At 44.6% G+C, this 21,294-nt stretch overlaps 1 long non-coding RNA gene across 1 annotated transcript in view; it reads left to right on the top strand.

Moving 5' to 3' along the window:
* Positions 1-1,665: 1,665 nt before the first annotated feature.
* Positions 1,666-21,294, top strand: part of LOC130543433 (uncharacterized) — a 158,686-nt gene continuing 139,057 nt past the window's right edge. The window contains exon 1 of the long non-coding RNA XR_008958784.1: positions 1,666-7,232. This is a non-coding gene — a long non-coding RNA (uncharacterized LOC130543433). The remainder of the gene's footprint in view (positions 7,233-21,294) is intronic.

Raw genomic sequence — 21,294 nt, 5'->3', positions numbered from 1 at the left:
TTTATTCTTCATTTATTATTGAGAGGAAAGAATTAACAATCCAAGCATAGCTAATTTCCCATAATTATTTGAATAAAAGGGAACATCTTTTTGCTGTAGTGATTGCAGTGATTTGACAATTTCATTCCCTACCCATATTTTGCAGATCCACCATTTCTTAGGCATGTGATGCTGGACAAGTTATTTAACTTCCCTGTACCTCAGTTTTCTTATCTGTAAGATGGGAATGATAATAGCACCTACCAATAGCTGTTAATAATAGCTGATAATAGTATAATAATAATTAATACTAAGGTAATAAATAATAGCTGATCACAATAGCACCTGCCAGTAGCAATACAGTTTGTCGAGAGGATTCAACGTAGACATAGGGTGTACAAAGTGCTTGGATCACCCCAGCACATGGCAGGTACATAAATGTATGTTGTCATTGTACTAGTATTCATCACATCTGTACAAATACAAAACTCTCATTTAGTCTCTGCTTAAAAATAGCTTTATTGAGGTACAATGTGCATATCATGTAATTCACCTGTTTTAGGTGTACAATTCGATGATGTTTTGTAAATTTACAGATCTGTGCAACCATCACCACAGTTTGATTCTACTTATCTGTTCACCAGTTGGTGGACACTGGGATGGTTTCCACTTTCTAGCTACTATGAATAGTACTGCTGTGAACATTCATATACAGGTTTTTGTGTGGGTGATATTTTTGTTTCTTTTGGGTAGAAACTTGGAGAAAATTTGTTGGATCATATGGTAAATAGAGTTTTAATTTTTTAGGAGACTACCAAACTGTTTGCCAAAGTAGCTGCTTTATTTTACATTCTCACCAGCGATGTTTTGAGAATTCCAGTTTATGTCTGTGCCAACACTTCTAATTGTGTGTCTTTCTTATTATAGTTTTTCCAGTGAGAGTGATGGGATATTTCATGGAAGTTCTAATTTTCATTTCCCTAATGGCTAGTGATGTCCAGCATCTTTTCATGTGCTTATTGGTCATTCATGTATCTTCTTTAGTGAAATATCTATTCTTTGGCCTATTTTTTTAAAAAGATTTCATTTGAGAGAAAGTGTGAGACAGAGAGAGAGAGTACAAGCAGGAGGGGAGGGAGAGGAGAAGGAAGAGAGAGAATGCAGGGCTTGACCCCAGGACTCTGGGGTCATGACCTGAGCTAAAGGCAGACACTTACCTGACTGAGCCACCCAGGTGCCCTGCTTTTGTCTATTTTTTTTTTTAAGGCTTTATTTCTTTACCTGACAGAGAGAGAGAGAGCACAAGCAGGGAGAGCGGCAGAGGGAGAGGGAGAAGCAGGTTCCCCGCTGAGCAGGGAGCCCAATTTGGGGCTTGATCGCAGGACCCTGAGATCATGACCTGAGCCAAAGGCAGACGCTTACCTGAGCCACCAGGCACCCCTCTTTTGCTTATTTTTAAGTTGGATTCTTTGTCTTTCTATTATTGAGCATATGACTTTTTTATATATTCTGGATATGAGTTGTATTAGAAATATAATTGCAAGTATTTTCTCCATGTCTTTTCATTTTCATAAAGTGTTTTTGAAGCCCAGAGCTTTTAATATTGATGAAGATCAATTTACCAACTTCTTCTTTTATGGCTCATGCTTTGGTTGTCATATCTGAGTACTCTACACAATCCAAGGCCATGAAGATTTTCTCCTATGTGGTCTTCTAAAATTTTTGTAGTATAGTTTGGTTTTTACATTTAGGTCTGTGATAATTATTATTTCATTGAGCGAACATTTGAGTATTGTGAATACACAGATACAAATATTTGTCCCTTCCCTGAAGAAGTCTACTGGGAGGATGGTTGCACACACAATGATCCCAGCCCATTATTACCATGGCAGAGGTAGGTAGACTATGTAGAAGGAGCAGAAAGATCCATGTTTGTTTCTAGGAGTCAAGCCCATTAGCCAGAGAAGATACTGTTGGAGGTGAGACTTGAGAGAGGAGTAGGAGTTGTCCAGGTAGTATGTTGGGGAGGGCTATCAGGCAGAGGTAAGAGAACATACAAAGGTAGAGGGAGGTGGATAAACAAAATTACTAGAGAATCAATGGTGAGGTGGAGATGGGAGGGCAATAAGGCTGGTGAGTGGGCAGAAACCAGCTCACAAGGGCTTTACCATATAGCCTTTGAGGAGTTTGTGTTGGTGAGCAGCTTTGGTGGCAGCGTAGATATTAGACTGAAAAAGGGGTATAACAATATATCCTATGGACCACCCATTCCAGAATCATTTTGCCAGCCTTCACCCAGTTCTACTAATCAGAAACTGTGTCCTGAATTTCATGAGTCAGCTTTTTTTTTTTTTAAACAAGGGCCCCAGGTGATTGTAATGCCTGCAAAAGACAGGTATGACTGCATTAGAAAACAGTTAGGAGACTATGGTTATAGTTCAGATAGGAGTTAATTAGAACCTTAAGCCAGCGGTGGTGTGAGAGAAGACAATACCGAATACCGGTGGGGTATGTGAGAGATTCAGGAATAGGCAGCGTTTGGATAGGTGGTGGTGCCACTAACTTCAGTAGGAGGTTCAACCGGAGGTGGAGGTGAGTGTGAGAGGGCAATGAGATCAGCGTTAGAGATCCTAAGTTGAAGGGGCCTGTGGAACACCCCTCTGGAGCCATCTAGCAGCAATTCTATACACAGTTCTTTAGTTCAGGAAAGTGGTTTGGGCTGGAGATAGGAGATCTAGGCAACTTCAGAGAATAGTCATAACCAGGAGTTTGAGTGCATTGGAACCTACAAAAGAATAGTTTTGTTAGGACCGGTGGAACATGCCTGAATTCCTCATTAAATGTACAGAGGCACATTCTGGAAACCAGTTAGCCTTCAGCCTGATAACTCATCATGTATTAATGCATAAGAGGTTAATTGCTTCTCATCTTGAACCGCACTTCCCCTCGGTGGCACTTTCACTCATTCAGAGGTAGGTAAGTGGATTAGTTAGCTATAACAAACCCTGGTTTGCAGTAGCTATAAATACAATGAGAGTCTATTTCTCCTGAAGTCACAGTCCAATGCAATGGCTGGAATTTTCTTCCATGTGATTGGTGATTCAGGGACCTGGTTCTTTCTAATGTCTGGCTCTACCATCCTCTAAACACTCAAGGGATCTGCATCCAGGTGGCACCTGGGAAGAAAGAGGTTGGAGCAAACATATCCACTTCTTGGCCACGCTGGCCCAGAAGTGACTTTGGCTTGTTTTCCATTGGTGAACCCTAGTTATATGACTTTACTTAGAGGTAAGGAGACTGGGAAACGTTGTGCCTGGCCGGACAGTTACTTCTCAATGACAACTCTATATAATAGAAGGAGGCACACAGATTTTTGGAAGATGGTTAGTCTTCTCTAACACAGTGACCATTCTGTTAGATTAGAGAATGTTCCAACCCGATATCTGGAGTAGACTAAAAAAAGCCTCCATAAAAGAGTCTAATTCTTGATTGACTAGAGTTTTTGAGCCCCTGTTATAAGCTCACTACTATTTTAGGCCCAATAGGAATAGAATTAAAGCATGAGCAGATTGACCAATGAAAAGGTATTTATTGGGCACCTACTATGGCCACAGCATTATGTGGAAACTTGAGTTTAAATTATGACTCTTCTTGAGGAAGCAAGAATGACTCTCATGAAGTGATGAGCAACCAGTACTAGAGAGAATATTAACCTTTTGTAGTAAAGAGTACTGCACATACTGTTTTGAGGATCAAAATCCTAGAGGACCAGGGATTTTATGGCAGTCAAATTTGCAGAGATGGAGCTGGAACTGAGTCTTACAGAATGGGACTTGGATGGAGTGGAGAGGAGGAGCACACCAAGAAGAGCAAAGCAGATGTGAAGGCACAGGGCAGCATGAATGCAGGTGTTTTTGGAAAGCAGCCAGTCTGATGAGGGTGGAAGGCATGTTGGTCAGGCAGCCATCTCAATAAAATTGCTTTTATTTGTTACTGCAGCATAAAAAAATAGTTTGATGGATTTGCCCAAATTTGGATTCATGGGGAGGAAGGCTTCTCTGTGGGAATAGGGTGAGTTGGTCATAGACCAAGAAAAAAAATAGCATTTTTTAACCTCTAAAATGTAATTCACAAGGGCAGATGCTTTAAATTGCAGGCTTTACTTTTGGATTTTACTGTTTCTCACATTGGCAGCACTATGTAACTTGCTCACTCTTTGTAGTGGGCTCCAGGGTGAGCAGTAGCAGGGATTTATTTATTCAACGATGGTTAATGATTCTCCTGAGCCTGGCAGGGTAAGACAGCTCATGGAAAATAAGGCTATCTTGGTTGAATGGGGTCATCTTATAAAAGGCTGTGACAGTCAGATGGCTGAGTTCAGATTTGATGTGGTGGGTACTGGGGAGCCATTGAAAGTTTCCAATAGGCGAGTAACTTTTTGAGAGCATTAGTTAATGAAGATTCGTCTTCCATCAATATGCAGCATGGTTGGAAGTGAGGGAGGCTGGTAGAAGGGAGTTTAGGCAGACAGTTTCAAAAATCCAGGGGTGAAGGGCTGAGGGCTGGTATGGAGGGACTGGAGGAAAGTACAAAGGAAAATAGTAAAGTGAGGCAGGGGGCAGAGTCCAAAGATTATGGACTTGGGGGAATGGCACTGACACGACAGAATTAGTGGGCAGTGGACCGTGGGGAGGAGATGATCCCGTCCGCCTGATTACAGCAGAGCCGTGGGTTGACAGCATGGCTGGTAAAGAACGCTCACTATCTCTTTAGTCTCTCATTAGTCAGGGGAGCACATTTGTGGTTCAGCCCCACCACTTGCTTCCTGCAGCTAGCAGGCTGTGCTCAGAGTCTCCTCAGGTGCCCGGCAGCCCTCTAATCCAAGGATAAAGGATTGCAAGCCAAGACTGAAGGCTTTTGAGTGGTCTCTAATTTTTATTGACAGCCCCGAAAAGTTCTAGATGCACTTAGCACCTCCAAAGAAGCGCTAAATGATTTAACATTTTGGGGACAAATTGGTTCTATTACTCTCTAGTGCCAAATTCACCAAAAATAGCTCATTAGCTGTGCATTGTGATTTCACTAGGGTGCCCTACTCTTGGCTGGATTCCAAAGAACACATTTGTATAAAAATGTTCCCATTATGGAGTGTGATACCTATTAATGGAACACCATATGCAGCGGAGCATTTCCCCTTGCCTCCTCCCCGTCTTTCAACCTGAAGTTTGTATTTTCCATCCATTTTTGCCAAGTGACCTGCTTTGCAGGGGTTAAACTTTACCTAATGGGCTAAGGCCTGAGATGCTGCAGCAATCAATCTTTCATCTGGATTTCAGCATCTCGGTTTTCCCTTTCTCCGTGCCTACTGCCAATCCCAACCCTTTCATTCCGGCCTAGCCTGGGGGAAGGAGAGGGAGGGGGCAAAGCTGAGAGTGGGCTCCAAGCCCAGACCTACAGCTGTGCCTGATTGACCGACATTTCTGTTGTTAGCCACAAAAAAGGCCACTTTTAATGGCTAAAGCAAGAATGACCAGCTGGTGTGACAGGCCTTGGGTCTTTGCCTGGTTGCATTAAAATTCATCAGTTCCGGCCCTTTTTCATTATGTGCATGATTTTCGAGGGTGATATTTCCAGACACATCTTTTACTCAAGTTCCTGGCTACCAAACATTATCTGTCGTTATTTTTGAATGATATCTTTCATTGTGTAGGTGGCTTTAAACTTTCATTTAAAATGACTTAGGGTAAAAACAAATGAGGGATACCTGTTATTCATCAGGACAGAGCTGTAGAGAGGTTCAGTAATAACAGAAAATCAAGAGATCATACTAAAATCAAGAAAGTCCACTGGATAGATGTAAACATTTGTCTGAAAATGAATGTTTTCTGAGGTCTTGGATATGAAAACCACTGGGTGCCTCCAGTGTTCAAATTAAGCCTGATATATTTGGATTTGAGATCTAGATTTTCTTCTTGTGTCTGGAGTGGAAGAGTTGAGGTTGGCCCCACAGGTTGGTATGATGGGGAAAGGTATATGTCAGTGAAAAATATCATTAGTACTGGGTACATTTTGTGCACAAAGAAATACATTGGGGTGCCTGGGTGGCAGTCCGTTAAGCATCTGCCTCTGGCTTAGGACATGGTCCTGGGGTTCTGGGATGGAGCCCCACATTGGGCTCCTTGCTCAGCGGGGAACCTGCTTCTCCCTCTTCCCCTCTCCCCATTCATGCGCGCGCTCTTTGTCACTAGTAAGTAAGTAAAAACTCTTAAAAAAAAGAAATACATTTGTTTTTAAAGTAATGTAGTAATTCAACAGACATATAGGGAGCACCTACAACAGACTACACTGGACTAGCACTGTGAGTGATGATATAAAAGTGAACAAACACAATCTCTGACCTCGAAATGTTCCCAACATATATATACACAAATGAGTGTTTTTAAAAATCCAGATGATGAAATGTGCTAAATTGGCCAGCAAGTAAGCAAACAAAAACAAAAGAGGAGGTAGGAGCAGAATACTTCACTAATTCAGTGGATGACAAGATTACTTATTGGAGATATTGAGGAATAAAAACTCTTTGCCTTTTCACATGCAATATGCTGGCTGTTTTCTGGAAGGATTTGAGCTGAGTTTGGAAAACTATATAGGCAATGTTTCGTTTGTTCATTGTACTTTTCAGAAATGCCACAGCCCATCCTTAAATCACAAACTAAGTTTAATTCTGCACGTGAAAAGCCTCATTTTTGAATTCATCACTTTTTAAGAGCATGATAGTATGTGAAAGTTAATTTCTATTTCCCTTGGCTATGTACTTCTAAATAGTAAATTGTCTTGAGACTAACATGGGAGAGCTTTAAAAAACAAAACGTTAAAAGTTACTGATCGATCAAAGAGGTCTGGATAAAAATCTCTATCTAGAGCTCCCTAGTCATACATCCATAACTTTAAATTAATGACTCTCAGTCAAGGGTGTCCGGGGCGGGTCCAGGCTCTGGTACTAGGTAACAGCTCCGAAGCTGTTGCTGCTGAGCATCCAGGCTGAGACCACGGCATTACATCTCGAATTGAAACACATAAAATTTCCCACTTAAAGAGGAAGTATAATCTGTGGATGCCTCATTGGTTGCTGTCTTTATTTCAGGTATTGTGACCTGGAAAAGAGAAATTTTTCTTCCTTAATGTATTTCTGCAAGCAGAAGAGAGTGGTGTCCCACAAATCTTGGGAGCGTCTAAGAGAATCACAATCACAGGTAAGGTTATGCTACTTTCCTTCTTTAGAAATTAAACTGGCCTCTGTTTTCTAGTAACCCCAGTAAAGGCCAGTGAGAGTCAAACAAGTAGGAAACTCCTTGGAGAGTATTTTGTGTGGGCAGGGTGACAGGATGCAGTGTCAGTTCCAGGTTTGGTACATGAACTTTCATATACATTGTGCTGGTTGTTCTCTGCTTCCTTCCCTCATCTCACCTGTGAGGTTCATTCTCTGTCCTTTCCTTTGCCACAGTGGGCTCCAGGCAACAGATCCCTTGGCTGCAACACACCCTCCCCCTTCTTGCCCAGTAGAGCCATGTCCTCCCAGACATTAGCTCTGAGGGCTTGCCCCTCATCTATGGCTCCAGCTATTTCCAAGCTCCAGAAACATGGTGGCAATGGCTTCCCAGTGTTTCTCCCCTGACCTCACTCTGTGAATAATCTTTCCTTACATTTCTTCAGAATACCATCTGACTGGGTCTTCTGCTGCCCACCAAGACCTGGCAGATCTATGGATCACATTCCAAAGAGCTTTCTGGATGTTCACATGGAGCCCGGATTTGTCTCTTTAGAGAAGGACCAGAGCAGCTTAAAATGACCAAGTACTAGAGTTGGAGCATCAGGAAGGGGAGATGGCAAAAGGAGTTCTTGGGGGGAAAACTCGAATAAAGCACAAAGGGATGGAGGAAAGATTTATGCTGACAACAGAGAATGCCTAGGAACATTCCAGAAAGAAAACTATTAGATTTACCTTGCATTCACAAGAGCATACTTTGAAACTAGATATTGTGAGCCAAATGATGAAGACCTCTAATCTGAGCTCACAATATAGCCATAGATCTGAAGGGAACGAGCCCACAGCAGATCAGAGGAGAATAAATGCAGTGACTACTAACTATGGGCAGGGCACTGTCCTTGATCCGGTCGCTGTTGCTTCTGGCATCCGCCGCAGCATTTGTATGTCACTGGGAAGGTGGGGAAGTGCCGATGACAGCTCTGCATGTTGGGAAAAGTTTTTGTGCGCTGTCAGAGTTTTTCAGCCTTGTCAGTTTACCAGAAGGCAAAATTTGACGTTGTGTTATGTCTTGTGTCTCAGTTGTACGTGGATGCTTTCAAAGAGACGTACTTTACATACTGATGCAGAGACACTTGGGTTCTTCCTCTTGGTAAAAGATTATGTCAACAAAAGGTCAACAAGTATATTCTCAGAGCTTAGTATATGCTAGGCGTTGTATAAACCTCACGTGCTTCATTTCAATATGTGTTTGTTGGACGTGTGTATGAACCAGCCTCAGAGAGAAGGGTGGTGTTTCTGCTCCCAAGCACCTTATTCTAAGATGGACCTTCAACTTGCCCTGAGCTCTTCTAGAACCCTACTGGCTGGGGGAGATGAGAGCTCACTCTCTCCATGTAAGGACAGTGAGAAGAGGTAGATGAGCAAGGTACCGTACATATAAGGAAGTGAGGCAAGATCTTCTAGAGAAATAAAAATTCTTTTAGAGTTCATAGCTGATAGCCAATCATAGCACTTAGCTTCAGTTAGGTGTTTACACGTGCTAGATGCTGTGCTAAGCATTTTTCATGAATTGGATTATTGGATTCTCACAGCCCTTTGAGGTAGGTTGCCTTATTCTCCCCATTTTAAAGATGAGGAAGTTGGACACAGGGAGTTCAAACTACCTGTCCAGGGTCCCACAGTCAAGAGAGTGTTGGGCTAGCATTAGACCCCAGGCAGTGCCACCACAGTTGCTGGAAGAAATTGCCTCTGCTGGCCAGGATCAAGACACTATGGAGGAGACTGCATTTGAGAAGGGCCTGGGAAGCTGGTTAAGACGTCAATAATTTGAGATGGTGTACGCACGGCAGACAAGAGCGGGCATCCCAACTGAAAAGAAAATGTAATCATCTAAAGTCAGAGATGTCAACCCTGACCATAGCTTTTCCATTTTCCCAATTGCCACCATATAATACAGGTAAATACCTCCCTTCCTAAGTGACCACAAGAGTCATAAAAAGAAGGGTGAACTCCTAGTATCTCTGAACACAGCCCTTAATTAGTGACAAAAAAGAGCCGTCAATGAAAGGTGCAAACCATGGAATATGAAACTCACATTAGGGAGGTCTCTCATCACCCCCAGCCAGGAGAGGGTGTAGGTGAATTCAGAGTAAGTTGGAGTTCTCTTTCCACATCAACGATTCATCTTTAAAAAAGTGAAGTTACTGAATAAAAGTGAAATTGGGTTTTCAAGTGCCCTTGGCCATGTTCGAGTCTTGCCTTCTGTTGGCTCCTTGCTGTGCGGGTGTTTCTTCTTCTTGGTGTGATTTCACCTGAAAGCAGGGGTTTCTGAGGCGGGGTGTTTGTGGGCAGCAGCAAAGCCTTTAAGGAGAACCACAGAGAGTTTTTCTGGACACAGGCTGGGAGAAGAGGCTTGGTCAATTAATCAACTATATTTGTTGAGGACTTACTCTCTGGGTCTAGAACTGTGCTAAGCATGTTTAATAGGGAGTAGATTTTTAGAAAGCATAAAGGTAATTATGGTTAGAATTTGTCTTCACCACATACTGAGCTATCTCAGAGACAAAGTAGTTCCATTCTTGAATTGCAACCAGGAACCGACAACCCCGAGTGTCAAATACGGTGACGAGCTCTGCCTTGTCTGTCCACAGAAGCGTGGAGGCTGGTATGACACTGTGCTGCTGGGGAAAGGCAAGCTCAAGGAGTGACAGATTTATTTCGAGAGCTCCACTGGGAAAAAATAATGAATGGAAATGAGGGAGGGGTCGTGATAGAAGAGCAGAACATGATGTCTTCAGTTTGGACACTCAGGATAGTGTTGCAGAAAGCTGTTCCAAAAAACATCACTGATTCTAGGCAGAGCTAGAAGGAGGGCTTTTGTTTTTGTTTTTGTTTTTTTGGTCTCTTCTGTCCATACTCCATTTCTTATTCCTGAGTTACCCTGTTTTAATAAAATGATATTTATGTTTCCCAAACACAAGCAGATGCAAAATATTTGTCTGGATATGTGCCAAGTGTGGGGCACCTTGGGGCACCCTGCCTTACATTGCAAACAGTTCCAAAGATCCTGGGGAATCCAGAAACCCTGCCCACACGTTTATGGGCCTGGCTTTTCCCATCTTTGCTCAGCCTCATGGCTCTTCAAAGAATGAATACTCCTTACTGACTTTTGGGACTCTGAATCAGGGACTCTCTCAGATTCTCTCCCAGAGGGTCAGCTGACTTCTCTCCAGTCTAAGAGAGCAGGGGGAGGGGAGGGCAGCCTTGATCAAGCTGATAGTCCCCTGATATCACCCCCCCACCTGCTGTGACTGGTAAGAGCTGAGCTTGCCAGTCCTGGTGCAGTATGAAGAGAGGAAGGAGTCTTTGTGACAGAGAAGGAAAGGGGGACAGGTGGTCAGATGGAATGAGAAGGCCCCCAGCCAGCTCTTTGAGAGAAGGTAATGCATTTGATGTACTCTAATGGTACCCCTGACTGAGGGGCCATATGGAGCCCTGGATACTGCATAATTCCATCTCACTCCCCAGTTGAGACCACCTTTTCCTGCCGAAATCCTACTGTCCATTGGGTCACACAGTTGCCACTCGTGTTCCCTACCGCTCTCATTCAGAAGGGAAAGATTAAAAATACAAGGAGTACCCTGGCATCTGATCCTAGAACACCTTTTATAATTAGAGTTTAGCCTAACTTTAGTATCACAGAGCCCTCTGGGAATGTATTATTTCAAATACCTACATTTAGAGACAGTTGAGGTTAACCCTTCAAGCCATGAGACAGAAACTGGTAGGACAAAGGGCCAAACTGGGCTGTAGATGTACCTGGAGAATTTTCACTGGCTCATACCACTCCCTCTGATGGCAAGCTCTCCCGATTCACGCAGCTGTGTCATATGCTGGGCCCTGAAGACATTTGGGTTTGTAACCCCTACTTAGGCACTGACATGTTTAGGTGGCTTTTTGATGGAAATCTTTCTAAAAGATACTGTGCTTCCCTGCTTGCTGAAGCAATATGTAGTAAACATAATTTTCCTTTCTGCCTTCATCATATGCTTTAGCTGTGTCTCTAGTCAGAGCTATAAATTCAGAATAAAATAATGTGGACAAGAAGCTGACTGGGATTGACCCGAGAAGTCCTTGTAACTTGCTCTGAAAGGTCCCTGAGGCCAGGTCGCCCTTTCGTTGATTGTCTGATGCTTGCAAAGGCCAGGCAAAGCTAGGGCAGCAGGCTGAACCCCTGGGTAGGGAGGATGGTGGCTTCCTCAGAATAATGAGTGAAAAGAGTCTGAAGCTTTCTTGACGTCTAGAATATCCTGTCTCTGTGTTGCTCCCATGTCCCTGGCCTTGGCTGCTCACTATAGGAGTGTTGGGGAATTTTTCCTGGAAGTCCCAACAACTGGACATCTCTTCCTCCAATCTGAGTTTTCTTGAAACTTTGGGGTCCTAGTGGCTTGTGATGTCTGACCCTATGATGGATTTTCCAATGAATAGTTCAAATGACTTGGGTAGGTTCTGTCAATATGAGTGTTCATTCCTAGTGAGATAGATAGATATAGATATAGATCTATCTATCTATCTATCTATTTCTGAATTCCTTAAAGTCTCTTTCCATTTATCTCTGTGTGGTCTTTGACGATGCTGGAAAATGAGGTGGGGGGGGCTGCAGGGTTCCTGTGACATGGTAAATTCCAGAGGCCGTGGCCTTCTCACAGCCTGCTCCACAGTTGTTCCTGAGTCCTTTCTTGCTTATGTTGCATTTTCTGCAGGAAACACTATATCCCAAGATGCAAGGTACTGCCGCCAACCCCCCAAGCCCAGCATGGCTGCCTTCTGAATGGCCAGGCCAAGGCAGGAGCTGCTGGGGCAGCAGTATTCTGGAAGCTCGGAAGGCAGTTCCAGAGGAGCTGAGGAGTGGCCACCTACTCTCTTGGTTAGCACCCCTCGAATCTTGGGAGGGCGTGCATGCTGACACTGGGATCAAAGTCGTTTTCTAGCATTTTTCTCCATGTTGTTTGGATTCAGAGGATGGTGTGTGTATATTCTAAGAATGCGTTTGTAACCTATCCTCATTTATATTTGCAGTTGGTGGAACCTTCCCCTTGACTATGGCCTTTGATTACCTGCCGTCAGCTTCCAGGGCTGTTACTAATTTTTGTCCTTTTGTGAGTCTCCTTGAGTATTTTGATCGAAGTTGAAGGCTGGGTAGGCATCGCAGGCACAACTTTGGGCCACCATCTTGGTACAGAAGTCCCCTGTCCCCTGCTTTGAAGAGAGAGCCATAAAGAGCAGAGCAAAATAAGCAATACTTATTTCTTTTATCTTCCTCTTTAAGTGCTTTTGTTAAAATTCTGTCCTTTACTGGAAGAACAATGTCATTTTCCTCTAACCTCTTCTCATTTGCTGATTTGAATTTGAATTTTTGCTCTCATTTTCAGTTGTGAGCAGCAACCTCTTGCTGGTAATTCTGAATCTTAGGCTGACAGTGTGGTCAACGCACTGCTAGGCATCTCGTTTGGGATCAGAAGCTCAAGGATGGGATCCTCTTAATTAAGAGGACTAATTAATTAATCGTTGTTAGTCCTCTCTTCCTTAGTAGATTGAATCAGGGACCATTTCCCATTTTACCTCTTGTTCCAGTTGCCCACATAGTGCCTAGCACAGGTGACAGGTCGACAAAGAGGGAATAAAGACTCCTTGCTGGCCACTCTTTCCAGGTGGTCTTCCCCCCCCTTCCCTGGAGGTTTGTCCCAGATTGTTCTCTATATCTGGAGCTGCTGTGACCCTGATGACTCTCCTGCAAACGGACTTATATAAAATCTACCTCTTCCACCAGGGGGTTGAGGAAAAAGATGATGTGAAGAGACAGAGGGAAAAATGTAGGAAGGAAACAGGAAAATGTGTGTTGCACTGTACACAAGTCTCTCCTTAATATCAGTCTAATCTAGCATCTTTTTAAAAAAATCATCGTTGTATGTAACCATTCATAAGCGACTGCCATAATCTACGGTATAACTAGAGCACTGGTAAGGTTTGAGGAGCAAGACTGAAAACCATCTCGACAGAAAGTCAACTGCATCATTTTCAAGTGAGCACAGCTCCAAGCATCGGCAGATATTTAACAATTAATAGTGGGTTGATGAAATGCCTCACTGCTCTGCCCGAATATGACCTGGATACTTATAAGCAGAGATGGAAACCATTCGGGGGACTTATAAATTCTGGTCTTTGACCTACAGGTCTATCATGTATCAGCCAAACTTTTACATGGTGATGCATTTGTTTGTATGATACAGAGTGAGGTCAGGTGGAACCATCCCTTCCAGCTACTTAACATGTCAAAGGCCAAATTCTGCGCTATGATGAGCAGTTAGGAGAACTCGGGAGCTAGCCTGTCAATAGATTCCAGCCTCCTGTTTTTTTTAAAGCAACACACCATTGTTTATTGGCTGTACACTATTGTTACATCCCAACCTCTTTGCTTTTACGTCTTCGGGTCTGGGCAGTGATTGCAATAACTTTTTGGTCTCTCTGAGAAAAGGCATTTAAATTTTTTCAAGATTTCCACAGACAGGTAGTGATTAGAATATCTTGTCAAATCTCCTAGGTTTTTAAAAAAATTTTTTCCCCTTTCTTCTTCTTTTTTGTCACATAGCTCACCTGCCAGCTTGCTCTTGTTAATTCAGCTCTGGTAGCTCGTGCCTGTTTCTGCACTTGGTTGTGGGAAGACGAGGTGACTGAGTGAATAGGAGGGAGCAGCGGTAGCTGCAGCAAGATGAAAATGAACGATATTTTCAGATCCTAAGCAGGGCGGCAGAGGCTAATAATTACATTAAAAAGGCCCTCTGTAGGTAGGTGCAAATAGGCTAGTCTAAACAAGTGTCGCTGTTTTAATATGGGCTGTTGGAGAGATGTCATTACCTGACGGGACTGCCACCTTTCACCTCCAGCCATTGTGATCCGTTAGGTCTCACTAACGGGAGAGCGCGGAACTTGTTTGCAGGGGATTTGTTGTCTCACGCTCGGAGGCAGCTGAGAGACTTGCCAAATGACAGGAAGACGCTTACATTCACAAGGTGTGATTGCCTAAGTGTTTGTCTGTGTCTAATTAGTTTGCCTTTGCTGGTTGGTAGCTCCACAGCCAGGAGGCAGATTGACTCTGCGGGCTGTAAGCAAAGAGGGTTGATTGGTGTTGTTACCATTTGTTTACCTAACCCTCCCTCGAACCGCGACGTGTTCTCTAAAGGAGAGCCTCTTCTGCTGCCTTTAGAAAAGGCATTACAGAAAAAAAGAAGGCCCCCAAAACAAAGGAAAGGAAGGAAGGGAGCGAGCCGCCCTGGCCAGGGCCACGGCTGGGGACACCCTCTCCTCCCCCGTGCTGGTAACGTCAGGCGGCCGCCGACGCCCTTTGTTCACGAGAACACGCGCCAGCTTGGGCTCCGAGGAGGTGGACCCGATGCGTCAGGCCTTGGGACAGAGGAGCAGAGGAGTGTGAGAGCGGGGCTGCTTTTTCTCTCTGCCACGTTACAAAGGGCAGCGGGAAGGCAGGCAGCGGCAGCGTGTGCGCCCTGTGGAACGCGCCCGGGGCGGGGAGAGGGGCATCTGGCTCCTTCTTGCTGGTGCCTTTCAGACGCGCGTGGGCGCCTCTGCCGCAGCGGCTGTCACTGACAGACGTGCCCTGGCCCCCTTGGGTTTGGGGGTGTCTTTTTAGGTCAGGCCCAGGAGAGGCCCTGTGGCCTTCCTCACCCTTCTGGTGCCTCTGCTCCAAGCTGCCTCCTCTGCAAGCCAGGGCTGAGGGGGCCATGACTTTGGGGAAGGTTTTTACAAGGAATCGGTTTCCTCAAGGATACTACATCACATGAGTACATACCCTCAGACGTTTGTGTAGCTATCAAAAAAGATACAAAATTGTTACTTGGTTTTTATGGGCGTGTTTCTGCTAATGTGTCCACAGCATTGTGTTAGAGGAGGCTGCCCTCCTAACGGGATGGAGTTACCAGCACTAAGTCAGCCCTGAATAAACATAAGCTGAATGAATGATCAGGCTTATGGGACCTAACTGTAATATTCATTTATGCTTTCTTCCCAAGCTCAGTTTCTTCAAATTGTGCTTGTTACCCATTGAAGGACATGGTCCGGATCCTGTCCACAAAGACAGATGAAAATAATAGCTTTTATTTAGTGTCTATGATGTCCCAGGCACTGTACTAACTGCTTTATATATATTGTCTCATGTAGTCCTTAGAAGCACCCCCTTGGGTAGGTGCTACCATTATTTCCGTGTGATAGACGAGTCACCAAAGTCTCTGTGACCCTGAATAACCTGCCCAAGTTCGGACAGCTGCTAAATGGCAGACCCAGGGCTTAAACCTAGTCTTGGAAGTCTGTGCTGCTAAGGAGCAAGGGTGCTCCCTGAGGGTTCTGTGCGGGCACTGACCTGAGCAGCAGGCACCACAACCCAACCAGAAAGCATTTTAAGATGCAAGCTCAGAGAACGAATCATGTGCTAGGCAAGGAGATTAGCCAAGATTGTTGTAGCCAACAAGGATCAAGCTGATGAACGAAGCTCGTGGTTTAGAGCAAGTGGGGACTGTTTTATAAAAATATTCATACCTCCATAGGCTCTGAGAAAGGCATACTTTTCTGTGGAGGTATCTCATTGAATCAGGGAGACTTCTCAGAAGATACCACATTGTTATTACTACCACCACGTTTATTTACTTCCTATTCACAGGTTATACTATTTAAGGGACATATTTGAGAGAAGAAAAGCCTGCAGCCAAAAAGCCCCAGGTCATAGAGGCAATAAGCCCCCCAAGGAAGGGCAGAATGGAAGGCAGTGGGCAAAAGCAGTATGCTGTGTCTGTCCAACCCCCACCCTGATCCAAATCAGTGCGTGAGCAGCGTCAATAACTGTGAAGTCAAAATGGTTCAAAGTCCCCTTTCTGTTCCTGCTGCCACCATAAGGGCCCAGGCATTCTCTTCCCGTCTGATAACTGCCCTTATCCACTTGGGAATTCACATTTTACAGCAAGCCCTGTTCCACAGTCTTTACTTCTTGCAAGCACTGTTTGCACAAGATTAAAGAAATAACAATAATTAAAAGGGAAAATAAATAACAAATATGCATACTAAGCCTTGTCAAATCTTCATCTCCCCTGGGTGTACATGACTCTTTATGACACGGTCAACCAGAAAAAAGGGAAAGTGGGAGAAAGTAGGAGGTTTGCTTGTAGTTCCTTCCTGGGTTAGGTCTCTGCTGAGCTGCTGAGATTTCTTTCTTTTTTTTTTTTATAATAATTTTTTATGATGTTATGTTAGTCACCATACAGTACATCATACGTTTTTGATGTAATGTTCCATGATTCATTGTTAGTGTATAGCACCCAGTGCACCATGCAATATGTGCCCTCCTTACTACCCATCACCGGCCTATCCCAATCCCCCACCCCCCTCCCCTCTGAAGCCCTCAGTTTGTTTCCCAGAGTCAATAGTTTCTCATGGTTCATTCCCCCTTTTGTTTACCCCCCCTTCATTCTTCCCTTTCTTCTCCTACAGATCTTCCTATTTCTTATGTTCCATAAATGAGTGAAACCATATGATAATTATCTTTCTCTGCTTGACTTATTTCACTTAGCATTATCTCCTCCAGTCCTGTCCATGTTGCTGCAAATGTTGTGAAATCGTTCTTTTCGATAGCTGAGTAATATTCCATTGTATATATGGACCACATCTTCTTAATCCAGTCATCTGTTGAAGGGCATCTCGGCTCCTTCCACAATTTATTATGGACAATGCTGCTATGAACACTGGGGTGCATATGGCCCTTCTCTTCACTACGTCTGTATCTTTGGGGTAAATACCCAGTAGTGCAATTGCTAGATCATAGGGTAGCTCAATTTTTAACTTTTTAAGGGACCTCCACACTGTTTTCCAGAGTGGCTGTACCAACTTGCATTCCCACCAACAGTGTAAGAGGGATCCCCTTTCTCCACATCCTCTCCAACATTTGTTGTTTCCTGCCTTGTCAATTTTTGCCTTTCTAACTGGCATAAGGTGGTATCTCAATGTGGTTTTGATTTGAATTTCCCTGATGGCTAATGATTTTGAACATTTTTTCATGTGTCTGTTAGCCATTTGTATGTCTTCATTGAGCTGCTGAGATTTCTAGCATGAACCTTCTTCATTAGTGAAACCGGCAGGCTATTCCCAGAAAATGGGATTGCCTGGCCAGGGCAAGGAGGTTGGGGAGCTAGGCTACTTCTGTTACTACAGTCACCCACAATTTTGGGCAACCATATCCTATCTTTTGCTCACTTGATAGTCTTAGAATTTTAGAAACGGGTCCTTATATAGTGTCTAGTTCCCTCCCTTGAGGGGAGGGCAAGCTGGGGGAATGATCTTTCTGCAAGGACAGTGCCATGTATTTTGTGTGCTTTTATTTTATATAATTTTCAAAATAATTCATTTTATTGTATTTATAACATTGGTCCATGACAGGAAATGATAAAGCGAAACAAAAGAACAAAATCTTGTCCTTCACACATGGATAGTTTGAAAAGCACTAGTATAGAGCACTCCTTGGTCTCAGCAGGATTGGAGAAAGGAAAAAAGTTGTCAGACCTTTTCTTGCATATCACTACATATATATGTTGTCTCTCCCTGCCCCCCAACCTCCATACTATTGGAATCTGTGGAATCTATGTTCTTCCCTCCTGGCTGCCTTCCTTTGTTTACACACACACACACTCACTCTCTCTCTCTCTCTCTCTCTCTCTCTCACACACACACACACACACACACACACACACACACACAAACACACACACACACATCCCATCAACATTTATGTTTACCAGGCTCATTAGTCTTAAGATTTGACTCTCACTTTCTCTAACAATATACCAAATGAATCCGTGGCTTATTCACTTTTCTTTTTCTGTAATGCATTTCTTAGGAATGAATTAAAGTTTTGTTTTAAATTTGTGCTACAAATTGTAATAATTTTATCTGGAAGGAAGCTTGTTCGGCAGGCATGCAAACCTGGCAGGATGCCACAGTAAACCATGTCACCCTGGCATCTCTAAATGGATCAGTGAACCATAAATAAAGCTCTGCGCTGAACTGAGAGCAGAAACTCAGTCCGGTCTCCTCTCACCATAACCTGTGACTCTATTTGCCAGATTGAATGATAGTCATCCATTTATTCAATGAACACTTACTAAGCGGCAAACCCAAGATGAGAAGTGAGTTCAAGCCCACGATTTCCCCAAGCCCCTCTAGACTTTGTGGGTGATTCTCTGAAAGTCTCTGTCCTCTTGGGAAGACGCACCAAGCCAAGACTGTCAGAATCCATAGCTGCTGAAGGGACAGAGGTTTTAGTGGAGGACTGAGGGCTAATGCCTGTGGACTGCCTGTGATCCATGAACGAATGGGTCATGGATGACTTAGAGTTTGTGGTCAGTTACGGTTGACTGTGGGCCAAAAGTTAACCTTGGGTGGTCGTCAGGAGCGTGAGCTCTGGGTGGAAGTGGGGTTTAAGAGTTGAAGAAAGGATGGTCCGTATTTTTTTTTTCTGTGTGCTTTAGTGAGAGTTTCTTATGCGTCAGATCCTGCTCAAAGAGCTTTACACACAGTATCTCATGTGACCCTCACCACCCAGCAACCCCAAGACGTAGGCATCACTACTGTCCCCAGTTTACAAAGGTAGGAATGGAGGCCTGGAGAGGTTATTCGACTTGTCTCAGGTCCCAGAGCCAAAGAGTGTTGGAGCAGGCTGTCTGACCCCAGGGCCAGTGCTTCTCGGTCTTTAGCACACACGAGAATCTCCTGGAGCACTTAGTACACAGATTCCTGGACTCTGCTGTCAGACAGTCTGACATCAGGGTGGGAGCCGTTACCCGGCATTTCTAACGAGCTCCCTGGTGATGCTGATGCTGCTGGTCCTGGGGCCAGCCTCGCAGGTACGGCCAGGCCCGCTACGTGTGAGCCTTTCTCTGGGCTTCCTCTCTTCACCTCCCCTCCATCTCTCTTCCAGCAGAGAGGGAGATGACCCTGCCTCATTCTTTGAGCTTGCAAACCCAAGTCTCATCCTCTGGTTCTCTAGGGAATCCAGCAGGTTACAATTCTGCATTATCTCTCTGTGTGTGTGTGTGTGCATGTGTGTGTGTGTGTGCACACATGAGCACGTGTGTATGTATGTATGTTTTGGGGGAGGGGAGGATAAGGTGAATCAGAATGCATTGCTTTGTGTTCCAGGTTACTGCTCCAAGTACACCCACCTCCTCCCTTGCCCATTCGCTTACAGAACACAAAGCAGGGCAGCTAAGAGCCACTGGGGCACCTGTGGGAACTGTGGCGCTGTCCTCCTGCTGCCCCCTGGGTATGGGCTACTCTACTACTAATAAGCGGTATGGATGTGGTAATTAACCTTGATACCCTGAGAACAACTTCTACGTGTGGCTTAAGCATTGCTTTTGGTTCCTCACCACCAGAGAGTTTGTGGATCCTCTGAATATACACGTTAAAGTTCAGTTTCCATTCACTTTTTCTCCTGAAATAGCCAGATTGAATTGGCATCTAGAAGCTTGTCCCCTGGCCTTCCCCCACCCCGGTGTCTGCAGCGGCTCTGCAAAGTGCTACCTTTCCCCAAGGAATGGATTCTGCAATCGTGGCTAGAGGAGACGACTCAGCATGGCCCGCCTCCTACCCTCCTGGGTTTCAAATCCATCTCCTCCCAAGCCACGATGATAATGCTGACCTTCCTTCCTGGAGCTGCTGTAGGGATGGTAAATAAGTGATTACAGAGCACCTGGAAAACACCCGTGCTGCCCAGGGGTGCAGTAACGACCCTACGTCATGCCACCTCAGCTGCCCCCTGCATCAGCTTCCAGGTGTTAAAGGAAGGTGCAATAAATCACACCTATCGCGCACACACAGTGAGGAGTTCATGTTCCTCCAGCCCTGCTTTCTATGTGTCTGGGTGAAGCCTTTCCACAGACAGGGAGGGACAGTGTTTCCTTCTAAAAAACAAAACAAAACAAAAACAACACACAGAAGAATAGTTTCTACTTACTGTATAAAGAGCCTACCTAAAGGATCCTTCTTGTCCTGTCTATGGATTTCATTACAATAAGTGTGTCTGGGAGAAAATGTCCATTGGGTTCCTGTTGTGGAAAGAAGAGGGAGAGACAAGTGTAGAAACTCAGAGACTAGCTTTGTGATGGGCTGCCTCCCCACCCGTTCCCTCCAGTTTGCCCTCAATTTCCTAGATGTAACTTAACATTTCTTGGGCATCTGTTATGCACCTAGTGCTGGGACTTTGGGGATGAATACAGCACAGCCCCTGCTCTCGAAGTGCTCTAGGTGAAATGAGGCCAGCGGGCATGACGTAAGAGAAAGTGAGCACCACAGTGCTGAGTGCTGGGGGAGCCTCCCTGCCACTGGGGAGCTTGGGGCTGAGGATGTAGATTCTGAGATTGAAGTGTTCCCTCCTGGATCCTGAACCAGAAGAGAGATTTATGTATGTTGGGCCTGTGATGGATTCCCAATGTGACCCCGGTACAGAGAGAGGTGCAAAATATCCTGACTTTAATACTTTCAAGTAACTGGCTGAACTGCTGGGCACGTGGTCTGAGCCTGGAGATGGACTCCACTGTGGTGCCAGATATTTAAAATATATTTATTGTTGGCAAAGCCTTGTTTTAATGTGTGGGATCCCACTGAGGGTTTAGAACACCTGGAGAGCGGGGAAAAGAATACTGAGAGAATAAGGTGACAGGATTGATTATTAGGATAAAAAGTCTGAAGAGTTGAAGATGGGATATGGAATTTGGGAACTAAGGCCACCACACACCCATCATTTACTGCTTGAGGTCACCTATTGTAAAAACAGCTCTATGCTAAGGCAGGTGGTCATCTCCTTCAGGTGGTGGGGAAAAGAACCTCCCACCCACCTCCCGCTACACGGTGCAGGATATCCAGGGGCAGGTTATGTCCTATGCTTGTGATACATACCAGTGTTTCTCAAGCACGATGCTCGGATCCTCCCCCCT

The sequence above is a fragment of the Ursus arctos genome, unplaced genomic scaffold (assembly GCF_023065955.2).
Source record: "Ursus arctos isolate Adak ecotype North America unplaced genomic scaffold, UrsArc2.0 scaffold_12, whole genome shotgun sequence".
Classification (NCBI taxonomy): domain Eukaryota; kingdom Metazoa; phylum Chordata; class Mammalia; order Carnivora; family Ursidae; genus Ursus; species Ursus arctos.
Note: the sequence above shows the minus strand (reverse complement) of the source record. Positions and strands in the feature narration are given on the sequence as shown.